Raw genomic sequence first — 22,015 nt, 5'->3', positions numbered from 1 at the left:
TTATATCTTGGGTTCAGCGCCAGATTGCTTAGATTTGAATCCTGATCTTTACCATCTATGTGAACCTGGGCAAATGGCTTACTCTCTCTTCAGTTCCTTAACTGTCAATTAGAGATAAGTATATACTTCATAAGATAAATATTATAAAGAGTATTATGAGAATTTAGGCCAGTACCTTGCACTCACTAAATGTTAGTTATCTTCACTCTTTGTCTCTTATTTATTTTTCCAAAATCTGACTTCAATTTGTGCTGAGTTGCTCAGTCATATCTGACGCTCTGTAACCCCATAGACTGTAGCCTGCCAGGCTCCTCTATCCATGGGATTCTCTAGGCAAGAACACTGTAGTGGGTTGCCATTTCCTCCTCCAGGGGATCTTTCCAACCCAAGAATCAAACCTGTGTCTCCTGCATTGGTAGGCGGATTCTTTACCACTGAGCCACCTGTAGCTTCAATTCACTGTTACTCAATTCAGCACTTATTTTTTGCACATATGCTATTGGGTTGGCCAAAATGTTTGCTTGAGTATTTCTGTAACATCTTATGGAAGAGTCCAAACAAATGTTTTGGCTAATCCAATATATTCCAACCATTAAATTAAGCTTAGAAAAAAATATGGTACCAAAGTAGACATGGTCCTGCCTTTTTGGATCTTTTAGTTTAATAAGGGAGGCAAATATTAAACAAATATTTAATTGTTCAGTTCAGTTCAGTCGCTCAGTCGCGTACGACTCTTTGTGACCCCATGAACCGCAGCATGCCAGGCCTCTCTGTCCATCACCAACTCCTGGAGTTTACCCAAACTCATGTCCATTGAGTCGGTGATGTCATCCAACCATCTCATCCTCTGTTGTCCCCTTCTCCTCCTACCCTCAATCTTTCCCAGCATCAGGGCCGTTTCAAATGAGTCAGTTCTTTGCATCAGGTGGCCAAAGTATTGGAGTTTCAGCTTCAGCATCAGTCCTTCCAATGAACACCCAGGACTGATCTCCTTTAAGATGGACTGGTTGGATCTCCTTGCTGTCCAAGGGACTCTCAAGAGTCTTCTCCAACACCACAGTTCAAAAGCATCAATTCTTTAGTGCTCAGCTTTCTTTATGGTCCAACTCTCACATCCAGACGTAACTACTGGAACAACCATAGCTTTGACTAGACGAATCTTTGTCGGCAAAGTAATGTCTCTGCTTTTTAATATGCTGTCTGGGTTGGTCTTTTCTTCCACGGAGCAAGCATCTTTTTAATTTCATGGTTCCAGTCACTATCTGCAGTGATTTTGGAGCCCCCAAAAATAAAGTCTCTCACTGTTTCCACTATTTCCCCATCTATTTGCCATGAAGTGATAGGACAGGATGCCATGATCTTAGTTTTCTGAATGTTGAGTTTTAAGCCAACTTTTTCACTCTCTTCTTTCACTTTCATCAAAAGACTCTTTAGTTCTTTTTCGCTTTCTGCCGTAAGTGTGGTGTCATCTGCATATCTGAGGTTATTGATATTTCTCTCGGCAATCTTGATTCCAGCTTGTGCTTCTTCCAGCCCAGCGTTTCTCATGATGTACGCTGCATGTAAGTTAAATAAGCGGGTGACAGTATACAGCCTTGACGTACTCCTTTCCGGATTTGGAACCAGTCTGTTGTTCCATGTCCAGTTCTAACTATTGCTTCTTGACCAGCACACAGATTTCTCAGGAGGCAGGTCAGGTGGTCTGGTATTCCCAACTCTTTAAGAATTTTCCACAGTTTGTTGTGATCAACACAAAGGCTTTGGCATAGTCAGTAAAACAGAAGTAGATGTTTTTCTTGAATTCTCTTGCATTTTTGATGATCACGGATGTTGGCAATTTGATCTCTGGTTCCACATAGGGGACTGGAATGCAAAAGTTGGAAGTCAAGAAATACCTGGAGTAACAGACAAATTTGGCCTTGGAATACAGAATGAAGCAGGGCAAAGGCTAATAGAGTTTTGCCAAGAAAACACACTGATCATAGCACACATCCTCTTCCAACAACACAAGAGAAGACTCTACACATGGACATCACCAGGTGGTCAATTCCGAAATGAGATTGATTATATTCTTTGCAGCCAAAGATGGAGAAGCTCTATACAGTAAGCAAAAACAAGACCGGTAGCTGACTGTGGCTCAGATCATGAACTCCTTATTGCCAAATTCAGACTTAAATTGAAGAAAGTAGAGAAAACCACTAGACTATTCATGTATGACCTAAATCAAATCCCTTAAGATTATACAGTGCAAGTGACAAATAGATTCAAGGGATTAGATCTGATAGACAGAGTGCTTGAAGAACTATGAATGCAGATTCATGACATTGTACAGGAGGCAGTGATCAAGACCATCCCCAAGAAAAAGAAATGCAAAAAGGCAAAATGGTTGTCTGAGACTTCCAAACTGGTTAATTAACATCAATTCCTGGTAAAGGTTGAAACTGCAGTTAGGTCAAGTACTAAATCTAGTTTTGCTATCATGGGCTTCATCAAACTAATGCCATTTGGGCATGTGGTTTTTCTCTTTAAATACTTATATATGTAGAAGAGATGTCAATTGAGATGAATTAGCTAAGGAACAAAGTATATATACACAGAGGGAATCATGGGCACATTGGAGGAAAGTGTGTGGCATTCTGAAGATTCGAAAAAAAACCTGCAGCTGGCACAATTCCTTGAAAGAATATGAGAGTTGAAGCTGAAGTTATGTATTAAATAGGCTCATGTTATATAGCTGTGAAAGCCATGATAAAAGTTTGAGATTTTATCCTAAAAACAGTATTCCCTGTGAATTTAAGGTTCTTTCTTTGCAGCAAAATAATTCACAGATAAAGCAGGGAGGTTAAGAAAGTTAGAGCTTATTTAAGAGGAGGGAGTGGCAGAAGACGAGATAGCTAGATAGCATCACAGACTCAGTGGACATGAATGTGAGCAAATTCCAGGAGATAGTGGAAGACAAACACCAACAAAGGTCTGTTTAGTCAAAGCTATGGTTCTTCCAGTAGTCATGTATGGACATGAGAGTTGGACCATAAAGAAAGCTGAGCACCAAAGAATTGATGCTTTTGAACTGTGGTGTTGGAGAAGAGAGTCCCTCTGACTGCAAGGTGATCAAACCAGTCTATCCTGAAGGAAATCAGTCCTGAATATTCATTAGAAGGACTGATGTTGAAGCTGAAACTCCAATATTTTGGCCACCTGATGCAAAGAACTGACTCATAGGAAAAGACCCTGATGCTGGGCAAGATTGAAGGCGGGAAGAGGAGATGACAGAGGATGAGATGGTTGAACGGCATCAATGACGCAAAGGACATGAGTTTGAGTAGGCTCTGGGAGTTGGTGATGGACAGGGAAGCCTGGCGTGCTGCAGTCCATTGGGTCTGAGTTGGAAGCAACTCAGCTGCTGAACAATGATGCTCTCAGAGGGCAAACAGGTGAGGAGCTGCAGCCCTGTGTTTCTTTGGCAAGCTGGTTATGAGGGGCATACAAATGAAGGGGCAGAAGATTCACTGGGGAAGGAGTTTTTAGGGATTGTATTCCCTAGAATACAATTTTTCATCCCAGCTCCATTTTCCTGAGGGGAGGAGGGATTTTTGTCCTTTAGCTTAGATCAGAAGTTTCATCACTTCAGAGCATGACTGGTACTTATCTGCAAGGCTAATTTTATTGTAAGAACACAATGAACAAGGTTACAGTTGGATGCAGCAGATTCCCGCTTTTCCTCACCTTTCTTTGTCTGATTCCAGGACACTTATCACCTCAAAGGTGTGGTTTCCTGTCAGTCTGGAGGTTCCTGTTTTTCTTTGTCTGCCCATGGACCCCCGCTATTTACAAGAGTTGCAAGATTTCCTGCCACCTGGTCCCTGCCCCCATTCTCTGCCCATACCTAGCTATCTGCCTGCTGTAACAACAGGAAGCCATTGTTGTGTGATACTAAGCATTGTAACTTTGGCTATGCAGAGTGAAGAGAGGGGGCAGTATACTTGGGAAACCAGGTAGTCAGTATTACAATTCTCTGGGCACAAGGTATTGATTGTAGTTAGATTAGGATGGTGGCCATAGGAATGGCTTCCCTGATAGCTCAGTTGGTAAAGAATCCACCTGCAATGCAGGAGACCTGGGTTTGATCTCTGGGTTGGGAAGACCCCGCCCCCCCCCCGGAGAAGGGAAAGGCTACCCACTCAAGTATTCTGGCCTGGAGGATTCCATGGACTGTACAGTCCATGGGGTTGCAAAGTGTCAGACACGACTGAGCAACTCACACAGGAAAGGACAAGTTCAGCAGGACATGCTGATGGGTTGGAACTGAGATGTGGCAGAGCAGTGAAGCTGATGTGCTCAACTGGACAGATGATGAACTGAGAATACTAGAAGAGGTCCAAGTTTCAGGGCTGGGGAACAAAAAGATTAATTTTGTTAATATAGTTGGAACACTCTAATAAGGGAGCAAGGGTGCTGTGTGCAGTAATGAGTTCTCTACTGGAATTATCCAAGTCAGACCAGAGATCTCTGAGCTATGTGTTCAGTGTTCATACTCAGAAGTAAGTTGTGGACTAAATAACCAAGTTCCTATTCATCCCTAATGGTTGACCACAAGCTAGTGCCATTTCTGCCAGAATTTGGTCCCCCAAACAGTTCACGAATAAAATAAAACCCTCTTCTCCTGGAATTTGAATTCCTCAGAATCACCCACACCAGGTTAATAATTAAAGGTTCCTCATACTGTCTTCCTTTGTTTGTTTCACCTGTGTGCAGGATTCTGATTTCATAAAATCCTCCCAGCTGTATTATTTAATCTAGTGTCAAAGAAATGTGTGTATATTCCACCAACCCAAGGGCAAGTCTCTACTAGCCCAAGAAGCTGGGAGGCGCAGAAGCCACAGAAACTGACCCTGCCAAAAGCCAAAAAAGAGGAGAGGACTCCTCCAAAGCTAACCTTTGTATTTTTTCTCACACCCTATCCAAGCATCTAGCACCGGGCCCTTAGGGTTCCACAGCTATCCGGTATCCCCAAAGATCCACTGATCCTCCAGTCCTAGGGTGGGGGTGAAAGAATGATAATTTTCAAACATAAAATCAAAAATAGAGAAGTATAAAAGGGGAGAAGATACAAGAGAGTAATATATATTTTGTGTCAGGGCTGCCTCCTCAGTTCCCAGGGAAGCAGTAAACACAAACACTTGCCTAGTGGTCCTTATTGACTGTCCTATTAAATGCCCTAGAAGTCGAGGGGATTTGTTTGACAGCTTTATTCCCACCCGATTCTTCTCCAGGTACTAAGTCGCACACCTACCCTAACACAAGGGCCACCAGGACTTCAGGCTCCTGCCCTTCCTTCAGACTTTCTCTGTTGCTGCTGTTCCTCTAAGGGTAAGCATTTCGCCTTCTTTTCCTTCTCCTTCAAATCTCAGCACAAAACTTTCTGGGCCTCATTCGCATCTTCCTGACTTTCCTCATCTCTGAAACGGGAATAATAAACACTATAGTGGGAGTAACAGTAAAACTTAACCTATTACAATTGCTGTGAGGATTAAACATTATATATACTTGAAAATCTGTTGGAAACCGCAAAACACTATAAAGTTAGATATTGTTTTCTGGCCTTTATTTCTAAACTAGTTGGAATGGGTGGGTACCAGGGTGCTGTTCTCTCAGGTAGATTAATGCCCTTGCCAAGCGTTTCAGAAGAAAACGCCACTCTGCTTCAAAAGGGACGTCAAGCCCACCTTGCACGTAGCCTTTTGGTGGTCTTTCGGTGCAAGAGCCGGGGGCGTGGGAAAACGATGTATGCAGATGCGGGGCGCCTCGTGAGTCGCAAGCCGCAGCCTCTCCGCCCCCGCGCAGCCCTCCGCTTGCCTGGGGCGCCCTTCCTCCCCCACCATGCCTGGGGACGGTAAGGCTTAGGGTCTCGAGAGCTCTAACCCTGAGCGCGATTCGACAGGTGACCGAGAACTCTCGAACCCCCGGCAGAACTGATCACTTCGGGGCGTCCCGAACACGCCCTCGTCGGAAAGTCAGGTTAGTGGAGGTGGAACCCAAGGAGGCTCCAGGTGTGGAAGCAACAGGCCTACATAGGGGGCGGCTCTAGGTGCCCTCGTGTTGGGGGAACAAGGTGAATCTCGCCACCCATTTCAGAGCCGGATGTCCCGCCAGGCGGCCGGGGGACTTTCTAGAACAACCCCAGGCGCCGAGGCCGCAGGGGGCCGGAACCCGGTCGGGCGCGGTAGCCGGCGGGGCTCGACGTCCTCACCTGTCTGGGGCCGCCTCTCCGCAGGCCTCAGTTTCCGTGTGTGAGAAATGGGCTGACTACGAGCTCACCCCCTCACCGAGAGAAAGCGGCTGGGGTGTTCCGGCTCAGCGCCGCTACAGAAACCACTCGAGAAAACAAAGTCTGTTTCGGTTTTACTTCAAAGAAGGAAAAAAAAAAAAACCAATAGCTGTGAACCTTGCCCAGAAATGCTTGTCAGGTTGAGCGAGAAGCCGGCTAAGCGAACGAGCACAGGAAGGACGAATTGGCCAGGGCGCAGGTGGCGGGTGAAGGTAACTCGGCACTTATGAAGATGCACCGGCCGTATCAGAACCCGCCGCGGCCTCAGGAGACTGAGTCGCAGACGGTTAAAGTAACGGCTACCGGGAGCGGCCTTTTCTGCGCTTGCGCAGTACCCGCGTCTCCCCCGCCTCTCGCTCGCGCCCCGCCCCCAAGCTCGCTCGCGCCCCGCCCACTTGCCCTCCCCTTCCCCAGCCCGGCCGCCCGCGCAGAGCATTGTGGGACACAAACAAAGTGCCCCCAAACAGGCTGGAGTGAGCCGAGCGGCAACGGCGGCGGCGCCGGCCCGCACGCGCGCGGCGGCGGCTCCCTCCCAACCTCCCCCTCCCTCCCCCTCACTCCCCTTCCCCTTCCCCACCCCGCCCCGCCGGGAAAACGCGAGCCGTCGCCGCGCTCCCTAAACCGCCGCCTGCCCTCGGCCAACCGCCCCCAACGGCCGCCTGCGCGTGGCTCGCCGGGCCCCCTCGCTCCTCCCCTCGGGCCCCCGGAGCGCTCCCCTCCCTCCGCCTCGCACTCTCGCACCTCGCAGGCTCGCCGCCGTTGGGGGCTGCCATGCCCCTGCCGCAGGCTGTCCACGGGCCTAGGCGCGGCGGCCCGAGATAGGGTCCCCTCCGCCTCCCGGGGGAGGAGAGAGGCAGCGGGCCGCGCGCTCCGCCCCCTCCCCCCGGGCCGCCGCCGCCGCCGCCGCCACCTCGCCGCCTCAGCCTGGCGGGGAGGAGGAGGAGGAGCAGCAGGCCTCCGGCCCCCGGCACCGCCGCCCGCAGGTAACCGGGAAGGGAGGGCAAGGCCGGCCCCTCCTCGCCGCCCGCGCCCTCGGGCGGTCCCCCATCTGGGTGCTGGGCGGAAGGGAACGCCGAGTCTCGTCACCCCCATCCGCCCCGGGAGACACCCCGCAGGTTCCCCTCAAAGGCGTCTAAGCCTTCTGGGAGGAGATTGGCCCTGCGTCCCGCCGTCTGGGAGAAATTGCCCCGATCTCCCAGGGCGCCCCTCGACCGCGCGCGCGTGTGTTCAGCACCCTGACCCCGAGGAGGCGGGGTGCTAGCGTTTCACCTGGTCGAGCCGAAATACAGTCTCTCTCCCCCCCCCCCCCTTCTTTTTCTTTGGTATTGGAAAGAAAGGGGTGGCATTTATTTAAAAAACGAAAACCTTTTTTCTTCCCTACCTGGGGCACAGTCTGCATCTAGGCGTTTTCTGCTGGCCTAACCAGAAAAGGGTTACCTGTGAGTGAAATGATGAGTACGTTAGAAGGAAACTGCATGCTTGTTAGTGGTTTGAAGCTTAACCAAAATTTAGAATAAAGCCTAATAATGGTGTGCCTTATTGGAACTTAATTATAGAAATGAAGGCCGAAGCTTACATGTTTTTCGGCAGGTAAGTGAATTATAGATTTTGGTCCAGAAGACATTCTAACTTCCACTTATTTTCTTACTGTTTTATTCGGATAGAGGCTAATACCAAAAGCAGACTTCACAATTTGAGAGCTACTAATAGTTTGGATAGGTAGATTTTTTTTGTCTAGAGGGTTTCAGTTGGAATTACTGCATTTAAAACAATACTGTGTAAATCTTCATGTATAATGTTACTCCCAGTACTTCCCTTTGACTGCCAATGAATATTTAATTTTACCTGGTGTAGTTTCCTAATCATAGAATGTGGCAGTAATGAAGGGAATGTTTTCTTATAGTCTTGTATTTTACAGTGTTTGCATTAATTAATTATGAGAACCTTTTCCATATCTGATCTGATTTGCAGAACAACCTAATGACTTTAGATATTATTACTTGAGTTTTACAGGTGAGACAAACTTAAGTAATGTTAAGTAACTTGCTTTAGGCCACACAACTAGTGATAAAGGTGAGATTTATACCCAGATATGTTTCCAGTGTAGGTGTGTTTTCTACTGTACCTTCAGTAAAGGTACATCATTTTTTTTTAACACTTATTTATGAAAAATAATCAGTCTCTTTGAAATTGAGGAAAAATTTCAATGACTATTCCAGTACCTAGGTTCTGTGATTGACATTTCTGCCATGTTGTTCCCCACTTTCTGTGTGTAATCACTTGAAAGTAAATCGCAAACACCGGGACACTCCAGTATTTCCTCCTACGGTTATACTGACCCCAATATCATTATCAACACTTTTCTAAATTAGCAATCCATATGCAAATATCTGGGGTCTCTTTGGGAAATCCACCCCCACCCCACCCCCCAGCTGTATTCAGTTAAGATTCACACATTGTATTTGTTAATTATGCCTTGGATCCTTTTTTTAAGAAGACCAGTACCCATCTCCTTTCATTCTGCCAATGAAACAAACCACTTGCTTTATAAGAGTGCTCCCAATTTTAGGATTTATTCATTTCCTAATGGTGTCATTTAATGTAATCCTCTGTCCTCCTAATTTTCCTGTTACTGGAAGTTAGGTCTAAAGAAAAGCTAGATTAGTTTAAGGAAAACTTGTATTTGGCAAGAATATTTCATAGATGATGCTATGTACCTATGTACTTTTATGTTACATCATGCTACACTATTAAGGATACTAAATGTGACCACTTGCTCAAAGTGGTAACTACCAGATTTACTATAAAGGCTTGGTTTGCCTGTTTGTGATTTGTATATGATCTTGGGGTAATATCTTGACCCCAAACAACCTGTTTCTGGGTACCTTTTGGTCTGTGATAGCATCCATCAATGACTCTTGCTTCAATCAGTTATTTTATTGGAGATTTTCTGTCAAGATTTCTTTCATTAACTAGAAGTGAACTGAACTTGCTCCTAAAAATGTTAATGTCCTCCCTTTAGTTACTAACATTCAGGGTAAAGAGTTGGGGAGTTAGTCACCCCCACTGCGTGCATTGCATAATGGTGGCAAATCAGAATTTTTTTTTCTCCTTTTTTGTGGGAATACTATGGACAGATGAATTTTAATCTTCTTTTAATATATATAACCATTACAGTTATTTTTCTTTTTGATGCTCAAACTGTCCCAAATTTGGACAGTAAAACCCTTTCAAGTTGGTTCCTGTGTCTTTTTAATGCTCCTGCTTACCATTAGTCTTGGAATGCTCTCTGGTGCAGTATATCCCAGGCTTACCTTGTTACTTTCCTTGTTCCAGATCAGGAATGGGCTTTTCATCCAAGAAGTCTTGACTCTTTTTAGTGAGAAATGGTGTATGGAAACTAGGATCTGACTGTTTGGCATATTCATTGCTGCTGGAGCGTCACTGCGTCTAGGCCCTTTGAGAGGGGAGAACAAAAAATGGTGTTTTACTTGTTTGTTTAAGCAAGTTCATAGCGATATATCCAATTCAAATTTAACATAGCAGGTTTTTCTTTTTTTTGATTCTGTATTTGTCTCTCGTCTTAAACGAAAATCTTAGTTACTAATAAAATGAATATACTTGCAGTATCCTACTATATATACTTAAAATCATTTCAATATTTTACCAATATCACTACTAGCAGTAAACTTCTGAGTAAAGTTTTAAGATTTCTTTGCATTTATTTTTGTTATTAGAACATATTGCATGAAGGCTGTGTAATCAGAGTATTTATATTTACTGTGTTCAGAAGTCACTTGAAGTACTTGCTCTGGTTATGCTGCCAATTTGTTATGGTTCATTGGTTCCATTTGTTATTTTATGGTTTTCTTTTTATTTTTCCCAAAAGAAACAACTCTTTATTGAAGTATAGTTGATTTAAAACATGTTAGTTTCAGGTGTACAGCAAAGTGATTCACATATATATATTCTTTTTCAAATTCTTTTCCTTTATAGGTTATTACAAGATATTGGATATAGTTTCCTATATCATACAGTAGGTCCTTGTTGCTTATTTTATATTCAGTAGTGTGTATCTGTTAATCCCAAACCCCTAATTTCCTCCCCGATTTGGCAGCCATAAGTTTCATTTGCTTTTTGTGAGTCTGTTTCTGTTTTGTAAATAAGTTCACTTTTTTTAGATTCCACATATAAGTGATATATGATATTTGTCTTTCTCTGTTTTACTTCCTTTAGTATGATAATCTCTAGGTTCATGGCATTATTGCATTCATTTTTATGGTTGAGTAATATTCCATTGTGTGTCCACATACCACATCTTCTTTATCCGTTTACCTGTCGATGGTCATTTAGGTTGCTTCCTTGTGTTGGCTGTTGTAAATAGTGCTATGTTGAACACAGATACATGCCCAGGAGTGGGATTGCAGGATCATTTGGTAGCTCTGTTTTTAATTTTTTAAGGAACCTCCATACTGTTCTCTATAGTGGCTGCACTAGTTTACCTTCCCAGCAACAGTGTAGAAGGATTCCCTTTTTAAATTTTATTTTTGAATGTATAAATTATACATGCTTAGTCGCTCCATCATGTCTGACTCTTTGTGACCCCATGGCCTATAGCCTGCCAGGGGGACTTGTCCATGGGGATTTTCCAGGCAAGAATACTGGTGTGGGTTGCCATACCCTCCTCCAGGGGATCTTGCCAACCCAGGGATTGAACCCAGTTCCCACAATGCAGGCAGATTCTTTTTTTAATTTTCTTCTTTTATTTTTTTTTCCATTTATTTTTACTAGGAGGCTAATTACTTTACAATATTATAGTGGTTTTTGTCATACATTGACGTTAATCAGCCATGGATTTACATGTGTTCCCCATCCCGATCCCCCCTCCCACCTCCCTCTCCACCCGATCCCTCTGGGTCTTCCCAGTGCACCAGGCCCAAGCACTTGTCTCATGCATCCAACCTGGGCTGGTGATCTGTTTCACCCTAGATAATATACATGTTTCGATGCTGTTCTCTCGAAACATCCCACCCTCGCCTTCTCCCACAGAGTCCAAAAGTCTGTTCTGTACATCTGTGTCTCTTTTTCTGTTTTGCACATAGGGTTATTAGCATCTTTCTAAATTCCATATATATGTGTTAGTATATTGTAATGGTCTTTATCTTTCTGGCGTACTTCACTCTGTATAATGGGCTCCAGTTTCATCCATCTCATTAGAACTGATTCAAATGAATTCTTTTTAATGGCTGAGTAATATTCCATGGTGTATATGTACCACAGCTTCCTTATCCATTCATCTGCTGATGGGCATTTAGGTTGTTTCCATGTCCTGGCTATGATAAACAGTGCTGCGATGAACGTTCAGGCAGATTCTTCACCATCTGAGCCACCAGGGAAGCCGAAGAATACTGGAGTGGGGAGCCTGTCCCTTCTCCAGAGGGTCTTCCCGACCCAGTTATTAAACAGAGGTCTCTTGCATTGCAGACAGATTCTTTGCCAGCTGAACTGCCAGGGAAGGCCATATAAACCATATACAAGGTTCAGAAGTCAAATATTTTAAAAGTATTCTTAAAGCCTTACCCAAGTTAGTTTTAAAATGAAGTGTTATTTAACTCTGTCATACCTTTTAATATCTAGTAGATTCATATATCTTAACTGTAGGAGGATTAACAGTGGACAGAGTGTGTTACTTAACGTGAAGTGATATTGGAGTACATTTAAATTTTGCAATTAGATTCCAGTTTCTCTGGCAAAGAGCGCTAGACTAATCTTTAGAGGTGAGCAGAGAAGTAGATTTCAGGCTTATTTTTGCAAGCTTTACTTCGAAAATCACTTTATTGATGGGTCAATTCTTTTTTCTTTTGGCCACATGGCCTGCAGGATCTTAGTTCCCCGACCAGGTATTGAACCTGGGCCCTGGCAGCAAAAGCCTGGAATTCTAACCACTAGGCCACGAGAGAATTCTGAAAATCATAATCTTCAAAGAGGCAGGCAGTTGATAAACTTTTATAAATCCATCTACTTATATGTCACACAACAGAACTGGCGTACATGTGCTATCTGCAGATGTAAAAGGTATTTGGATGTGTGATCAGTGAAGATAGCACTTTTTTTTGATTGGGCAAAATGTGATAGAATCTATAATTATGCCTTCAGATGAGGATTTAAGAGGGAGCAATCAGTGGCTGTCTGAAGTGAGAATACAGTTACACGGTTGATCAGCTGCCTGTTACCCAGGAAAAGATGAGCCCACACTGTGTTTCCCTCTGTACACCACCACTGCTTTGTTAACAGAGCAAACATTTCTTTCCTCAGGGAATAGGGTGGGAAAATGAGCAATGCATATGCATTGGGCCCATTTGCCTTCATCCTGTCTTTAATCTTGGTAAAATATACTGCTGAAGATTATTAGGAAACATAAAGTGATGAAAAAGTGCCACAAGCAGTAGCACAGGTATATATTCTCACATAGCAGCTAGAAACTGTTTTGGTAGACTGAGTGGGCTAATACGGTTATGAGAACTGCCAGCAGTGGTTGAGCCTTTCAAAAAGGTATCACTATGCTAAATATTTTATACATCATCTCATTCAGATCCCACTTTAATCCTTTGTTATTGCCACTTGTATCTTTGCAAATAAGTAAAGTGATATCCAGGTGTCAAACTAAAGTCTGTCTTCAGTGTTGTACTTAACACATTGCTGCATCTCACAATTAAATGTGTCATAAAATTGGATATATTTTCATTCAGCATGAATCAAAAGAAATACATGACTGACATTAGTCCTACAGCAACACTGAAGATTGCGTCTGAAATTTTCCATAATGTTGGAGGTTTTAAACTTTGAGGAAATCTTTCTAGCCTTGTAAAGGATAGAATTCTCTTGTTACTGAAAATGGTGAAGCATCAGAGATTGTCGTAAAGGGATTTCCTTCATTAGTTAGAGGGCTCCAAATTAATTGGGCTTCTTCCAACTATAGTTTTTAATACATATATATTGAATGTGTGTGTGTGTGAAGTGAGTGAAGTCGCTCAGTCGTGTCCGATTCTTTGCGACCCCATGGACTGTAGCCTACAAGTCTCCTCTGTCCATGGGGTTTTCCAGGCAAGAGTACTGGAGTGGGTTGCCATTTCCTTCTCCAGGGGATCTTCCTGACCCAGGGATCGAACCCGGGTCTCCTGCATTGCAGGCAGACACTTTACCCTCAAAGCCACCAGGGAAGCCCTAATATATATAAATACATACATGCCTCCCCACCACCCCTGCTGTGGTTTCTTGGCATTTTGTAGACTACAAGTGAGCATATCTTTATATATGCTATAATGGGATGTCTTTACATTAAATGCAACCACCACATTCATGATTGAAATAGTTCTTCCTGTATCTTGACTGATTTCTTGAAATTTATCTCCTGTTAAACTGAAAGCCACTTTAGTTTTTTCCTTTGTTCTTTATATAAGAAATACTTCACTCCGTAATGAGCTAGAAATCTCTGGATTTTTAGTCATGGTATCGAAAAATAGTGATTGTATATGTGCCTTTAAAAAGATAAAGATACATTAAATTTATATTACACTCCTGCTTGATGGGCACTTTCACTAACATTATTAGTGCCAAAGGTGACTTTAGCCAGCATATTTTTACATAACTGATTCTGGAATAAATCACTGACTTACATCATTGTGATCTTTCACATTGATAATTCTGTCTTGCTGCTGCTGCTAATTCACTTCAGTCGTGTCTGACTCTGCGACCCTATGGACAGCAGCCCACCAGACTCCTCTGTCCACGGGATTCTCTAGGCAAGAATACTGGAGTGGGTTGCCATTTCCTTCTCTGAATTCTGTCTTATAAGAGTGAAAATTGATGAATGAAACTTATTAATGCCTCAGTTTTCTAGGAGAACATGATTTCTGTCTCTATATTGAATATTCTTCCATTTTAGTAATTGTATAGCTTTTTAAAAAAACCCTTAAAATTACAAATGTTTGATACCCCAGTTTCAGTGTTCTATACTGTTATCCTATAGGTATTAAATGGTATATGTAGGTTGGTTTTGTGTTTTTTGTTGTTGTTGTTTTTTTAATGTTGACATGATTTGCCACTTACTTGGTTTTAACAGTTTTTGATGCATTCAGCTTACAGACAACTTAGGGTTACATCTAACCAAGAGTTTGAATCTTTGGAATCAGGATTTTGTGGAACTACTACCCTCTGGCTTCTGAAACAATATTAATTCTTTTTAAAAGTGATTTTCCCTTAATTCAGATCTTAACTTAAGTATCTGATATCACCTACTGTTAGCAAGCAAGCCTGTTCAGAACTTTGTTGTTTTTTAGTTGCTGAGTCGTGTCCAGGCTCTTCTATCCATGGCGATTTTTCAGGCAAGAATACTGAAGTGGGTTGCCATTTCATTCTCCAGGGGATCCCTGGGTCAGGGATTGAACCTATGTCTCCTGCACTGGCAGGTGGATTCTAACTACTGAGCCACCAGGTAAGCCCCTGTTCGGAACTGTCCTCTATTAAATGTGGCATGTTTAGTTTTGGAGGCTGGATAATTTCATTAGGATAATGAGTGGGAGGATTATTCCAACTATTTTGGGGATGGGGCAGAGAGTTCCAGGAACTGGGCCACTGCCCACTTTTTTATAGTCAGCCTTGGAACTATCTTGGGGGCTTCCCAAGTAGCTCAAATGGTAAAGAAACTGACTGCATATGCTAGAGACTTGGTTCAATCCCTGGCTCAGGAAGATCCCCTGGAGAACGACATGGCAACCCACTCCAGTATTCTTGTCTGGAGAATCCCATGAACAGAGGAGCCTGGCAGACTCTAGTCTGTGGGGTCACAAATAGTTGGACCCAGCTGAGCAACTAACACACACAGACACACACAGTGTGTCATATCCTCAAGGTTCATCTATATCATAGCATATATCAGAATTTTCTTCCTTTTTAAGGCTAAATAATATGCCATTTTTATATATGCCACATTTTGTTTATCCATTTATCTGTTGATAGATATGGGCTATAGTGAATAATGCTCCTATGAACATTCATGTTACAAGTATATGTTTATGTCTCTCCTTTCAGTTCTTTGGAGTATATACCCAGAAGTATAATTGCTGGTCCCATCACTTCATGGCAAATAGATGGGAAAACAGTGGCTGACTTTATTTTTGGGGGCTCCAAAATTACTGCAGATGGTGATTGCAGCCATGAAATTAAAAGACGCTTACTCCTTGGAAGGAAAGTTATGACCAACCTAGATAGCATATTAAAAAGCAGAGACATTACTTAGCCAACAAAGGTCCATCTAATCAAGGCTGTGGTTTTTCCAGTGGTCATGTATGGATGTGAGAGTTGGACTATAAAGAAAGCTGAGCACTGAAGAATTGATGCTTTTGAACTGTGGTGTTGGAGAAGACTCTTGAGAGTCCCTTGGGCTGCAAGGAGATCCAACCAGTCCATCCTAAAGGAGATCAGTCCTGGGTGTTCATTGGAAGGACTGATGCTGAAGCTGAAACTCCAATACTTTGGCCACCTGATGCGAAGAGCTGACTCATTTGAAAAGACTCTGATGCTGGGGAAGATTGAGGGCAGGAGAAGAAGGGGATGACAGGATGAGATGGCATCACCGACTCGATGGATATGGGTTTGAGTGGACTCCGGGAGTTGGTGATGCAGAGGGAGGCCTGGCGTGCTGCGATTCATGGGGTTGCAAAGAGTCAGACATGACTGAGAGACTGCACTGAACTGATGGTAATTCTGTGTTTAATTTCTTTGAGTAACAGCCGTAGTATTTTACATAGTATCTATACTTACATTCCCACCAACAGTGCACAAGGGCTCTTTATCCACATCCTTGGCAACACTTATCTTCTGTTATTTTGTCTTTTATAGTAGTCATGTTAATAAATGTGAGATGGCAAAGTGTGTGGGGATAGGTCACTGATTTCTAGACCGTCTTCTCTTTGTATACATTTAAAGCTATAAATTTTACTCTAAGCACTACTTTATCTGCATTCCACAAATGTTGATAATGTTGTATTTTCAATATTACTCAGTTAGAAATACTTTCCAGGGATTTCCCTGTCAGATCTAGTGGTTAAGACTGTGCTTCCAAGGCAGGGGCCATGGGTTTGGTCCTTGGTTGGGAAACTAAGATCCCACATGCTCTGTGGCAAAAAAAAAAAAGACAGAACAAAGCTTTCTAATTTCCTTTGTTGATTCCTTCATTACTTTGGGTTATTTAGAAGTGTGTTATTTAAAATACCTGAAATTTTCTTGAGAGCTCACTGATTTCTGATTTTTAAATTTGTGATTAGAGAACACACTCTGGGCAGATTCATTCTTTTAAAATTTGTTAAGATTTGTTTTATGGCCCAATTGGTGAACATACCTTGTTGCACTTGAAATGTGTACCAATGATTTTGTGTCACTGGTAATATTTCTTGTCATGAAGTATACTTTGTCTGAAGTATACTTTGTCTCATGTTAGGGATAGCCAACTCTTGCCTTCCAGTACTTACAGTTTGCATGGTATATCTTCTAACATACCTCTTTGATTTTTTATTTAAAGTAGATTTCTTATAAAGTGCATGTAGTTGGGCTTGCTTTTTCAATCCTATGATAGTGATAGTGAAAGTTGCTCAGGTGTGTCCGAGTCTTTGTGACCCCATTGGACTGTACAGTCCATGGAATTCTCCAGGTCAGATACTGGAGTGGGTAGCCTATTTCTTCTCCAAGGGATCTTCCCAACCCAGGAATTGAACCAGAGTCTTCTGCACTGCAGGCAGATTCTTTACCAACTGAACTGTCAGGGAAGCCTAGTCTCTCTTCCTTATAGTTGAAATGTCTATTAGTCCATTAAAATTTAATGTAGTTACATTTTACAGTATTTCGAAAAGCAGACACGTATTTGTCTGCTACCACTCCTCTGGCAAAAGTACCACAACCCGGATGGCTTAAAGAGAAACTTGTCTCCGCTCTGGAGGTTAGAAGTCTGAAATCTTGGTGTTGGCAGGGTTGGCTCCTCTTAAGGGAAGGAACTTACGAGGGAAGGAGCTCTTCTTGGCCGCTCTCCTTGCTTTTGCTTGTGGCAGCATAATTTCAGTCTTAACATGGCCTCTGTCTTTGAATTTTACTTTATATAAGTACATCCTGATTACCTCAGTTTAGTTTGATTACTTTTGTAAAAAGCCTGTTTCCAAATAAGGTAACATACTCAGGTACTGGGGATTAGGATTTCAACATATCTTTTAGGGGATACGCTTCGTAAGACAGCAGTGCAGACGTGTTTTGGGTGAAGTCACTCTCCTCGTGTACGTATTTTAAAGCACACAGGGTAGGACACAGGAGCACTTGGTAGGAGCACTTAAAAACTTCAGGGAAACACAGAGCTCTTTACATGCTGGCTGACTGTAAAAGTGACTTAAATTTGACTTGCTTATGTAAGGATCCAAGAGGCTGAATAAGATATACCCTTTCTTCAGGCTTGCTTCTTAGTAAAAATGATTTGATGTTAACTGCTGGTATTCCTTAACTACTGTGGTTGGATTCTTGTAAATGGCAACTTGTAAGTTGGGGAGAAGGGACTGAATCTGTGTTTGTTAGTCAGACAGATCTTTCTTCATATCCTGGTTTTATTCTTATAGGAATGTGGACAAGTTAATTTAACTTTCTATTTCCTCCTTTTAACTGGATCTTGAAAATTCTTTCCTGAGAATTGTGACCATGGTGAAATAAAGACACTTGGTGGGAGTTACTCAGTGTGTATTAATGTATTTTCCCTGGATGTAGAAATTAATAATAAGCACAACTCTGGTGAACAGAGGAAATTCTAATAATTTAATGTTACTGGTTTTATTGATTTATTGTTTTAACTCCAGGTAAATCTCATTCTTTTTCTAAAAGTGCTAAACTAGAAAGAACTTGTTCATGTAGTAAAATGATTAAAATTTTTACTTGATTTAATTGATTAAAAAGTGGCTAGTTATAAAAGTTAAAATGACCTTTTTGTATAACTCAGATACAGTAGTTCATTTGGAATTCTTTGTAAAAAATCAAGACTTAAGGAAGACCTTTGAGGGTTAAATTGTTGTCAGATAAAAATCACATGCACTTTTATTAGTGTTCATGCTCTGAAATATGAGTACTCTTATGAAAAAGTTGAGTACTCCATTAAAAAAAAAAGGGTGTGATTCCTTTCATGGAAAAATACAGATATTTGTTTTTGCTTAGATTGACAACATAGTGACAGTTTTTCTTAGAACAAAAATTAAACTATGAGGCACTGTAGCATTTGTCCAAAACAGTTGATTCTAAAGGAAATGATAGTGAAAAACATTTTAACAATAGCTTTCTGAAGAAGGAAGTTGGTGAGTTATAATTTTCACTACTTCACTCAGATTTCTGTGTAATTTGAGCATGAACTTTTTTCTCCCATCCTTACTTAAAGCATGTATATTGACAAGTTTTCTATAAAATATATGTATTTTATATAAAATCATAATTTTATATTTTAAAATATTTGTATGTTAAACTCCTTAAAATATATATTTTAGGTATTTGGTCTGAAGCTTTATTTTGATGTCATTTATAATTGTACTTTTATTAATATGAGTGAACATAAAAGAATATGCTTATTCCAAAAGTAAGCACCATAAATCACATTTATTCAGCTTTTTTAAAAATGCACCCCCGTCTGTGTTAGGCAGTTATAGAATATACACAGGCTCAATGTTTTCCCGCAAGTAGCATATGGATCTGTAGGAAAGCAAGATCTGTAGACACTAATTGACTACCTGTGATACATAAAATACTGATTAAAAGAGCAGTGATCCTTTTGTGGCCATAAAGAAATGCCCAGTTGAGAACCACTGTGCTATAATAAGCTATGTTATTGATAAGAGTGTAGCACATGTTAATGGTATAGACAGAAATGAGTAAGAAACTGCTGGTATGTTTACATGAAGACTGCACAAATAGTCATAGCAACTTTATATGTAATAGCCCCAAACTGGGAACAACTCAGAGTTTTTTCTCTGTTAGGTGATAACCAGACTCTGGTAATTGCACACAGTGGAATAGTATTCAGCAGAAAACAAAAAGTAACAAAAATTCTGGAGCCTAACAACATAGATGAATCTCAAAATAATTATATCCAGTGAAAGAAGCCAGATGAATAAGAAAATATGCTACCTGATTCCGTATATATTAAATTCTAGAAAATGCAACTAATCTAAAATGAAAAGCAAATTAGTGGTGGAGGGGAGAGGCTGGTGGGAGAGATTATGAAGACGCACAAAGAAAATTACAGGAGTCATGGAAGTGTTCCTTGTCATGATATCCTGATGATATCTGTGTGAAAACTGACCTGATTGTATTGCAGGAAGGGGGACCCCTTCCAGGGCCCAAGAGTGGGCTCTTGTCTAACACTTGGAAATGAATTGTCCGAGGAGACAAATGTGCTGATAAAGCAAGAGATTTATTGGGAAGGGGCACCAGTCGGAGAGCAGTAGGGTTCGTTCTGACTCAGGATTCTTCCTGGTGATGCACCCATTGCTTAGCCAAGATGGATGCCACTGAGGATTATCCTGGGAGGTGGTTAGACACATGGTGTCTCCTTTTGACCTTTCCTAAGCTCTGCCGGTTGGTGGTGACTTATTAGTTCCATGCTCCTTACTAGGACTAGTCATAAAATAACTCACACAAATGGTTACTATGACACCTGGCCAGGGTGGGCAGTTTCAGCCAGTGTGCTTCCTCTAACAGTTGTACACTTTAAATATGTTTGGTTTTACATCACTTATACTGCAAACATTTATAAAGTGATTTTTAAAGAACATGGGTATAATTGATTCCAAATATATACTGGAATTATCCTTGGAGAGATAGGACATATATCTGGTAAACCTAAATTGGTGTGGTGTCACATGCCAGATCTATGGTCAGGACAGAAAATGCTATAGGAGTTCAGGGGAAGAAAGGCAGCATAGTTTAATGGTAAAATGAGGAGAGGATTAAAGTCAGAGTGTGTGATTTTTTAGGCCCTGTTAGGCCACTTATTTTCTCTGATCTTTGTTTTCCTTGATCTTTGAAGAATTTCCTCATCTAATTCAGAAGATTGTTTAATTTTTTTATTTAGCCACACCAGGTCTTAGTTGCAGCATGTGGGATCTTTATTTGCAGCATGCAAATTCTTAGCTTTGGCGTGTGGCATCAATTCTCTGACCAGGGACTAAACCCGGGTCCCTGCATTGGGTGCTTGGAGTCTTAGCCACTGGACTATCAGGGAAGTCCTTCATCAGATTTTTTTAAGATCCAAAGAAAATACGTTTTAAAGCACAGTGTAATCTGAGAAGTGGCATGCAAGTGGCAGGTATTGCTGATATCCAGAGTAGAAGAAAGAGCATAGTAGAGTAGCATTTGAGTTGTTGAGAACAATAAGGGAATTCCAAAATGAGACCAGAGATGGAAAGTGGAGATAATGTGTAGTATGTTCAGAGAATGGTTCAGAAATCAGTTTGGAGCAAAGAAAAACATCTAAAACTATAGTAGAGCAGAGAGAAAATGAGGTATTAGTGAGAAATGGTAGCATCAGGATGTCAATTGCTGTTTACTAGCCTTATGAACTTAGATAAGTCATTTAATCTCTGAGCTTCAATTTCCTCACCAATGTAATGAATGGTGGGATAATAGTTCGCCTTAGAATACCTAAACAGACATTTCTCCAAAGAAGACTTAGACACAGCTAATAAACACATGAAAAGATGCTTAACATCACTCACTATTAGAGAAATGCAAATCAAAGCTACCATGGTATCACCTTAAACCAGTCAGAATGGCCATCATCGAAAAGTCTACAACAATAAATGCAGGAGAGTATGGGAATCCTCCTGCGCTGTTGGTGGGAATGTAAATTGATACAACTACTATGAAAAACAGTATGGAGATTCCTTAAACTAGGAGTATGACCCAACGGTTGCACTTCTGAGCATATACACTAAGGAAATCATAATCGAAAAAGACACACGTACCTCGCTGTCCATTGCAGCACTATTTACTATAGCTAGGATATGGAAGCTACCTAGATGTCCATCAGCAGGTGAATGGATAAAAAAGTGGTGTTACGTATGTACAATGGAGTATTCAGTTCAGTTGTGTCCGACTCTTTGTGACCCTGTGAATCGCAGCACGTCAGGCCTCCCTGTCCATCACCAACTCCTGTAGATTACTCAAACTCATGTCCATCAAGTCAGTGATTCCATCCAGCTATCTCATCCTCTTGTTGTCCCCTTCTCTTCCTACCCTCAGTCCCTCCCAGCATCAGGGTCTTTTCCAGTGAGTCAACTCTTCACGTGAGGTGGCCAAAGTTGTAGTTTCAGCTTCAGCATCAGTCCTTCCAGTGAACACCCAGGACTGATCTCCTTTATGGTGGACTGGTTGGATCTCCTTGCAGCCCAAGGGACTCTCAAGAGTCTTCTCCAACACCACAGTTCCAAATCATCAATTCAGTGCTCAGCTTTCTTCACAGTCCAACTCTCACATCCATACATGACCACTGGAAAAACCATAGCCTTGACTAGATGGACATTTGTTGGCAAAGTAATGCCTCTGCTTTTTAATATGCTATCTAGGTTGGTCATAACTTTCCTTCCAAGGAGTAAGTGTCTTTTAATTTCATGG

The 22,015-nt window shown here is 41.9% G+C and overlaps 1 protein-coding gene and 2 long non-coding RNA genes across 10 annotated transcripts in view; 1 reads left to right on the top strand and 2 right to left on the bottom strand.

Moving 5' to 3' along the window:
* Nucleotides 1-7,158, bottom strand: part of LOC110125578 (uncharacterized) — a 91,260-nt gene extending 84,102 nt beyond the window's left edge. The window contains exon 1 of the long non-coding RNA XR_011484362.1: nucleotides 7,070-7,158. This is a non-coding gene — a long non-coding RNA (uncharacterized lncRNA). The remainder of the gene's footprint in view (nucleotides 1-7,069) is intronic.
* Nucleotides 640-6,670, bottom strand: LOC110125577 (uncharacterized). 2 transcript variants are annotated; one of them, XR_011484361.1, is made up of 3 exons: nucleotides 6,251-6,670; nucleotides 5,294-5,459; nucleotides 640-4,391 (listed from the first exon to the last, which is right to left on the bottom strand). It is a non-coding gene; the product is annotated as an uncharacterized lncRNA (long non-coding RNA). The 2 variants fall into 2 exon arrangements; XR_002310114.2 differs by having other exon boundaries at nucleotides 640-5,459.
* Nucleotides 5,938-22,015, top strand: part of ZBTB44 (zinc finger and BTB domain containing 44) — a 58,545-nt gene continuing 42,467 nt past the window's right edge. For 4 of the 7 annotated variants that reach the window (XM_070457419.1, XM_070457418.1, XM_020874674.2 and 1 more), the window contains exon 1: nucleotides 7,224-7,311. The gene's annotated coding sequence lies outside the window, so the exon portion shown is untranslated. Of the gene's footprint in view, nucleotides 6,019-7,223; nucleotides 7,312-14,667; nucleotides 14,823-15,418; nucleotides 16,088-22,015 lie in introns of those variants that run through there. The other 3 variants (XM_070457417.1, XM_070457416.1, XM_020874673.2) reach the window with 3 other exon arrangements.

The sequence above is a fragment of the Odocoileus virginianus genome, chromosome 28 (genome assembly GCF_023699985.2).
Source record: "Odocoileus virginianus isolate 20LAN1187 ecotype Illinois chromosome 28, Ovbor_1.2, whole genome shotgun sequence".
Classification (NCBI taxonomy): Eukaryota; Metazoa; Chordata; class Mammalia; order Artiodactyla; family Cervidae; genus Odocoileus; species Odocoileus virginianus.
Note: the sequence above shows the minus strand (reverse complement) of the source record. Positions and strands in the feature narration are given on the sequence as shown.